The following is a 5,741-nucleotide window of genomic DNA, read 5'->3' as shown; positions in this document are numbered from 1 at the left end:
CCCGCTGACACGAGCGAGGCAGGTGGACATGCAGGAAGGACCCAGAGGAACCAGGGGAAGGCAAGCAGCCCTTCCGAGGGAAGGAGAAGCCAGCGAGTTAGCAAAGCCTGAATCCTCGGCCTGTGTCTCTGCCTTTTTCTGAAATTGAGAATGTGATTTCATGCTCAGTGCTCCTTGTCCTCTGGGTGGTATGCTCCCCACAGGGATACAGGGAATTCTGTGCTCAGGCCCTACGAGGAAAACATCTGGGCGCAGGGCTAGCCAACCATAGCAGCCCTGCCTCCGCCCCACGCAGACTTGAGGAAGCACTGGGAGCACCGGGAAGTGAATCAGGTCCATCGTTGTGGCCTCGCCCTCCAGCCTCCAGCAAGAGCACTGAGGAGCGGAAGTGCTCGGGCTCCCACCAGAAGGCAGGTCAAGTGTCCCGAAGGAATGGAAGGAAGGCTCGTTCAAATGGCCCAGCTGTTTCCAAAGCCGCAGGGTAGCTCCCCATCCCATCCCAAGCAGGGAACCCACTCCTGTGTCGGAACTGCAGGCCCTCAGCTAACGTCTGACTGTCCGCTTCCACAGGAAGGCGGCGGCGAGTGGGTGGTTCCAGATCGCCAGGTCACCGTCCTGGGACAGCTTGGTCGATCAGCGCTCGCCCTCCCCGCGCCCACCCCTGTCTCCGGCAGACTCGGCGGGGGGCAGGTGGCCCACAGGGGAGCCTTTGACCCAAGTGACCCATGAAGCAGCTCGCCCCCGGGCATACAGCTGGCTGTACAATCAAAGAAAGAGGTTCCATTTTAATGAATCTGTTTCATTTTTAATAACCAGGGTACAACCGCTTGGTTTTGTACATCTGGCTAATGGGCTGAGATTTTCCTCAAAACAGATCCTGGCATCTGCTCTGGCTGTTGCTGCAAAGGGTCCCCCGGCCTGGTGCTGGTGGAAGGGTTAGGGCGATGTGCTCTCCTCCTTGAGTTGTTCTTTCCTGAAGGAGGTAGGTAGCCAGGCTTTGAGTATCTCCATCCTGGCAATGGGAATAGGAAAGCACGGGAGGTCAGGAGACAGGCCCAGATGCCCGAGCCACTCGCTGAGCTGCGGCTGGACCCGGGAGCCGAAGCCCAGCTCCCTGCCTTGCTTCCTACATGAGCAGGTTAGACAATGCTGCTGCTATTGCTGAGCTGGGCAGGGCCCATGCCAGGCGCTGATGTTTGTATTTCAGGCAGGCTTGCCAAAACAGCAGTGTCTCATAGCATTAAATTACTGTCTTTGCTGTCAGGAGCGCGACTCTTAACTAGCTCTGCAGACATTTTGAGAAAGCAAGGAGCAGACAGAGTCTTGGAGAACTGTGGCCACTAGAACCCTTTTACTGGGAGTCTGTCCCACTCAGAACTCCACACCCCTGTCAGGTCTCTGGAGCTGAGCTGCTTCCAGATGACCCTTTGCTGAAAAATGTTCATCGCCCTGGGGGTGGCCAGTCGCCCTCAAAGTGCCAGATCAACCATTCCTGTGCATTAACAAAAGCGTGGGTGTCAGACTTTAGTAGCTCTGTGTCAGCCGCAGGTCAGCAGCGTCCCAGAAAGGAAACTGAGGCACAGAGATAACCCTGCCCTGTCAGAGCATGCCTCGGAGACCTGGCAGCTGCCGCTGAAGGGCACGGCGATCCTCAGATAGAAGGCGTTGGGCAACGGCAAAAATTCAGATGCTCTTTTAGATAAAGTGGCTTTAGCTTCATTCCACTTTAAAGCATGGAGGGTCTGTGTTTCCTACAAAGGAGAGGACACGTGTAAATGGACATAGTTTCTGCTTCAAGTACACTTAAAAAAAAAAAAAAAAGCTTTGCTACTTCGGAGTTAAAGAAGGTATGTTCTCTGTTTTAAATATTGCCCATATATAGCTAACCAGTGTTCTGAGAGGCAGAGATGAAAGTTGAGAAAGAGCAGCCTGCTCTACCCTTTTGTTCCCAGGCAATGTCATCCCGAAAGGCACGATTCCTGTGGAGTTATCTGCAGGCCTTCAGCATGCCCACCTGCTCTACAGCTTTTGCAACCCACAGAAACACTGCAAGATTTATAGTCGGGCCGCTTCACATTGATAGTTTTTTGTCTTCTCCAGTTTTGACCTACACGTGGATTCCAGACTGAAACGTACATTATCTGAATCAAACCATTCAGCCCATCTCAGATAGGTTACAGCTGTTTCAATCTCCCCTCCAGCTTCATCGTAATTGCGTCATATATTATTGTTCATCTATAGATAGCCTGAAGAATTATATGCCCAAGAATTATATGCCTTTGGCTGAAAACAGACAAAAAAGAAAGCAACATTTTAAAACTAAGCTGTATTACTCTGAAGGGAGAGCAGTGCTTCAAATCCAGCTCCAAAACTTGTTCTACCTCAGGGAAGTGAGCAAAGGCTTGGACCACCCTCCATGGCACTTTTGGGCTTCTTCAAAAAAAGAGGCATATGTTTCTGCAAGACAAAAAAAGACAAAAGACTAAGGGTGCACAGACTTCCTTCCGCGTTGGGTTCTTCTCCCTTCTAAGGGCTGTTTGAAAGTTTTTCCTGTGCTTCTAGCTGAGCAGAAACCACATCATGTCTTTTGTCACCGTCTTTGCTCACCACTGGAGACCCTGGTGGTTAGAGAGGGAAAGTCCCTTTCAATGGTGCCTGTGGGGGTAGAAGGTGTTGGGGGCCCGGCAGGGGGGTGGTGGGAGAGGGGAGAGGAGAGATCGGTATGGTTTCCTCCCTGGCCTAGACAGGGCACCCACCCTGGCCAGACTCTCCCATCGTCAGAGCAGCAAAGCCTGTCCTTTGGTGCTCCTGATCGTTTCGGGGCGGTGGGGGACGAGATCATCAGACACAGGAAGGAACAGTTAGTTCAAGAGCTCTGTGTTTCTGGGAAGCCCGAGGAGTGGCCACAGTTACCTCTGTGTAGCCTGAGACCAGCGTATACCTGACTCCTTCGCACCTGTTCCCATGGGTCAGAAGGGCGCGGGGAGTGGGGGTGCAGCCACACGTTTGATTTGAGCTGCTTTTGGCAGTCTCTCAATTTCTGTTCTTTTATTTAACTCTGATTTGAACAAGAACAAACTCTACCATATCTTGACCATTTTTAAGCGTTAAGTGTTTGCTACTGTGTTCAGCAGCATGAACTCTGTGCACACCGTGTGCCCCAGATCTCTCGAATGTTTTCACCTTGCAGAGCTGAGCTCAGTGCCCACTGATGGACACTGAGCCTCCGTGTAGTGCCATTTCCTGATCGCGCCACTAACTCAGTACTTTTCCTGGGTTAAACCTATACCCTTGATTTCCACACTGAGACCCGTTTCCAGTTCACGCATTAGCCTACCTATTGGGGAGCAGATTCACTCTGCCATGAATATTCATCACTTGCTCTGATCCCGTTGACAAATGCCTGTCCTCAGCACTCCAGCTGGGCTCCAGCAGTTTATGGCGTTGTTATTTGCACCGCCGAACCAGTCAGGAATGAAAATAACAATCAACTGCTGGGATGTTTACAAGCCTGCTGGCCTATGGCACATGTAATTTAGAGCTGCCATCTTGTCTCCTCTCCCTCAGTGGGATGGAATGTCCTCTCCAGCAACCTGCTGACGGCAGGACTATGGGAGGAGAAGGCCCTTCACCTCCAATTTTCTAATGGAGCCTGGGTGGCAATCATGTCTGGTGGCTGGCTGTTTGGATTCGGTTGCTCCGCGACACTTCCTCCCACTGGTCACTCCAGCAGGCAGGTAAGTACTCTCAGCCACTGAGCGCAGGCAACTCGTCATTCCCTGAAAATAGAGCTGTCCCTCCAGTCCGTCCAGTTCCCGCCCCCAGCGCCTGGTGTGGGGACAGAGAGGAGCGGGGGGAGGCCCTCCTTGCTGGAAGCCACATTCCAGGGGGCGTGGCTCTTCTGCAAGTCACTGTGGAGGGTGGTGCCTCATGCCTGCAGCCACCCTCCAAGTGCTGTCTTACACAACAGTCATGAACTCTGGAATGTCCCTGGTCATTTACAGCCTGACTGGGTCACTCCATAAATGACGCTGGAGCGTCAAGGCCCAGAAGGAGGTGGCCTTGTTTTTCAAGAGATCATTTTCTCCCACCCAGAACAAAGCTTCCAGCACACACTTCTTACTCAGAGACTTCTAAGAGAACAGAAATTCAGTAGAAGGGAAATACAGGAATAGATTACAAAGCACAGGCCAATAGTGCAGATGCTTTAAAGCACACTGAACGATTTGGTCAGTCTCTTTGCTGATAAGCTTTCTAGAAATTAGGTGGGTACTTCTTAGAGTCACTTTCTGTCTTCTCTCACTCTTACCTTGACTTTTTCCTCCTTCGGTTCACTTCCTTCATGAGATTATTGAAGAGAGCGACAGATAAAGGTTCCAAAGAACATATGGTTCATGAGTCATGTCTATTTTTGCACGGCAGTATTCATTTTTAATGGCATTGTTCCAATAGAAGAAACAGAAAGTAAAAATCCACCTTAAATACTGATTTGGCTGCCTCTGTACTACAATAAAAATTATGAAAATAATGCCTCCCATGTGACTTATACTGTACTAGAGGCCCAGTGCATGAAATTCGTGCACAAGTAGGGTCCCTACACCTGGCCAGCAATCAGGTCCAATCGGGGCCTTCCAGCTGCTGACCTGGGCCTCCCTTCCCCAGCCTTCAGCTGCCAGCTGCGGCCTTCCTTCATTCCGTGCCACCCCCTGGTGGTCAGTACACGTCATAGCGAGCAATCGAATTTCAAGTCTCCCAGTGCAACTCCTGAGGGGCCACTTTGCATATTAGCCTTTTATATCCTATCTAATAAAATAGTAATGTGCAAATTGACCATACCGCCACTATACCCACAAGCCATGCCCACTAGCCAATCAGGAGCAAGTATGCAAATTAACCCAACCAAGATGGCTGCAGCCAGGGAGGGAGCAGGAGGCTTGGGTTTCCCCAGCAATGGAGGAAGCCAAGCTTCACACACACACCCTGGCCTGCCCAGGCCTCCACTCAAAACTACAAAGTTTCAATTATAGCAGATAAATAAATCCCAACAAAAATGATGTCAGCCACAGAGCTGGAGAGATCAGGAGGTTTGAGTTTCCCCTGGCGATGGAGGAAGCTAAACTTCCTGGCTGACCCAGACCTCCACTCAAGGCTACAAAGTTTCAATTATAGAAGATAAATAAATCCCAACAAAAATGGCTGCAGCCTCAGAGTGAGCAGGAGGCTTGGCTCTGCTCAAGGCAACAAAGTTTCAATCATAGAGGATAAATAAATCCCAAATACCAGGACCTCCACTGGGGTCGCCAGGGGGCGTGGCCAGCCTGCAAACCACCACAGGCCCCTCACCCAGGCTGCCCCACACCCCAAGGGAACCCACACCCTGATCTGGGACCTTCCCAACACATGTCTGATAACTTCTCTCTAAAGTTAGGGTAGGAGCCTTAGTCCACAAACTACAAGAGATAAAATTTTAACTACACTCTATAACCTCCACTTTGTCATGTATTAGATGTAAAATTAGAGTTGATTGAAGACTCACTAACTTTAATTCACCTAGCCTTAAGTTATTTTGACCCATTTCCCTGGGGGCGGGAAACGCTTAGGAAATCCCCTCTACTGTTCCTCTTACTTTTAATTCCTTTCATCAGATAGTTTGAGCCAACACATGAGTCCTGAGATTTGTGGGGAGGGTTTGTCTCTAATTGTGGGGTTTTCATCCTAATAATGAAAGATAAAACCAGCAT

General features: G+C 50.4%; 1 long non-coding RNA gene across 2 annotated transcripts; it reads right to left on the bottom strand.

The window, feature by feature from the left end:
• Positions 1 to 783: 783 nt before the first annotated feature.
• LOC123651352 lies at positions 784 to 4,444 on the bottom strand. 2 transcript variants are annotated; one of them, XR_006739999.1, is made up of 4 exons: positions 4,310 to 4,444; positions 2,382 to 2,457; positions 1,620 to 1,751; positions 784 to 1,012 (listed from the first exon to the last, which is right to left on the bottom strand). It is a non-coding gene; the product is annotated as an uncharacterized LOC123651352 (long non-coding RNA). The 2 variants fall into 2 exon arrangements; XR_006740000.1 differs by having other exon boundaries at positions 784 to 1,751.
• Between the last annotated feature and the right edge of the window lie 1,297 nt (positions 4,445 to 5,741).

This window comes from Pipistrellus kuhlii, unplaced genomic scaffold, assembly GCF_014108245.1.
Source record: "Pipistrellus kuhlii isolate mPipKuh1 unplaced genomic scaffold, mPipKuh1.p scaffold_m20_p_5, whole genome shotgun sequence".
Lineage (NCBI taxonomy): Eukaryota > Metazoa > Chordata > Mammalia > Chiroptera > Vespertilionidae > Pipistrellus > Pipistrellus kuhlii.
Note: the sequence above shows the minus strand (reverse complement) of the source record. Positions and strands in the feature narration are given on the sequence as shown.